At 32.2% G+C, this 1,961-nt stretch overlaps 1 protein-coding gene across 6 annotated transcripts in view; it reads right to left on the bottom strand.

The window, feature by feature from the left end:
- Nucleotides 1-1,961, bottom strand: part of LOC106459327 (dmX-like protein 2) — a 173,702-nt gene that overhangs the window by 5,791 nt on the left and 165,950 nt on the right. The gene's annotated exons all lie outside the window — the stretch shown is intronic.

The raw sequence follows: 1,961 nt of genomic DNA, 5'->3' as shown, positions 1-1,961 counted from the left end.
AATAATGGTGTAGTCTACAATTATGTCCATCAAATACACAGATAACAATGGTGTATTCTGTAATTCTGTTTCGGGAAATGGATTGAAGCTGCAGTGAAGAGATTTTGAAGTACACAGTATAGTAATTGTAAAATTTGATCATTAATACCTAGTGACTATTAACATAAATGAAATCTGTAGCTGGATTTATTGTCTGAAAATGTTAATAAAAAAGATAAGGTAAAGACAATAATTTTATATTAAATGTGTGCTGCTTTTATCTATCTGTGTCAGTTTGTCTGTGTTATCTAACTACTATGTCACTAGGCCAATCTAAGCCAAACTTTGTGAGATGATAGTTAGAATAAAGGGCAAGTTAATGGAGGGTTCACAATCCCCATTATTGCTATTATTATTGAGCAATTATTATCATTGACATAAGTTAACATTAACTACATACATAGATGGTGCCATGTCATTAAACAAAATATAAAAATAAAATTATTCATTTTTGATAAAACAACATAGTGGGGGGGGGGGGCACACAAACATTTTATATATCTTAAAAAGTGCACTAGCACTCTCCAAGGAAGTATGTAGTGAAAAAAAAATGGCTGCCAATATTGCAATACTACATAAACTGAGCTGAAGTTTCTACTCAAATAGCCACCACAAGGGTGATATGAGGAGTCATTTCTTGAGTTATACCAACTTCCTACTTTGACCCATGACTTTTCAACTTTGGCCCGTAAAACACTTAAATTTTTACAAAACTTTTGGTGAGGTAATAATGAATACTGTAATATGATATAAATGTGTAGTTTCTTATAGGAAAGTCTCATCAGACTATCTGCTGTGTCCACCAAAGGGAATTGAACCCCTGATTTTAGCATTGTAATACTGTGTAGTTACAACAGTAGCGCTGGGGGACATGTTACAAGTAAATTGGTGAATGTTAGGATTTCTGTGTTATTTATCATAGCATCCACCCCACATTTTTTAAGTTAATAACCCAGACAAAGGATGGGTACCTCAGCTTATATATAATAGTACCAAAATATTTGTATATTAAACTCTAACATTCAACAAAAACAAAACCTAATTTCCTGACCAACTTCACAGTGAATTAAAATTTCTGTGAAAATTAATCCATTGTTTATCTAGAATGCAAACTTTTGCCTTTACTATTTAAAAAAAATGTATTATTTTACACAGACAAATAAAATAAAGGTTTATAAGGAAATAAAAGTAAGTCATCTCAAAGATTACTGTGTATTTTGTGTTCTTAAGCTCAAACTGGATATCATTTTCCACTACTGAGTTCTATATGTTACATAAAAGCTGTTAGTTCTTCATTAAAATCCACCCTATTTCATACTGGTGTTTCAAGGTGTTACTAAGAAAGTATTCAAATCACTGAAAAATTGCTTTTTACCATTCATCTATAGATATTTCTTTGCAAAGTTTAAAGTAAATAGCAAAAATTAATTAGTAGTTATCTGATTGTTGATAGTTTGATTTTAAGATTAAAAGTACACAGAAAGTGAATCATGATACTGAGTAACAAAAGCATATGCTGTTCGGTTTCATTTTACAGGCCACTGGTTAGGCCACATTTGGAATATTGTGTTCAGTCTTGGGCTCCTTACCTTATGAAAGACATTGAATTGTTGGAAAGGGTTCATAGAAGGGTTACTAGAATGGTGCCTGGGATGAATGTATTGTCATACGAGGAGAGGCTGAAATCTCTCAAATTGTTTTCTCTTGAAAAAAAAAAAAAAAGAGTTGGGGGATCTGATTGAAGTGTTTAAGATTGTAAAGGGAATTGATAGTGTTGATGCATCATCGTTTTTCATATTTAACAGTGAGAATAGTCAGACTAGGGGACACAAATATAAATTTTGGCAAAGAAGGAGTCATCTTCAGCTAAGACAGTTTCATTTTTCTAACAGGGTGGTTGGCCTTTGGAATGGGTTGCCATA

This window comes from Limulus polyphemus, unplaced genomic scaffold (genome assembly GCF_000517525.1).
Source record: "Limulus polyphemus unplaced genomic scaffold, Limulus_polyphemus-2.1.2 Scaffold593, whole genome shotgun sequence".
Lineage (NCBI taxonomy): Eukaryota > Metazoa > Arthropoda > Merostomata > Xiphosura > Limulidae > Limulus > Limulus polyphemus.
This window is presented reverse-complemented; position numbering and strand designations above follow the sequence as displayed.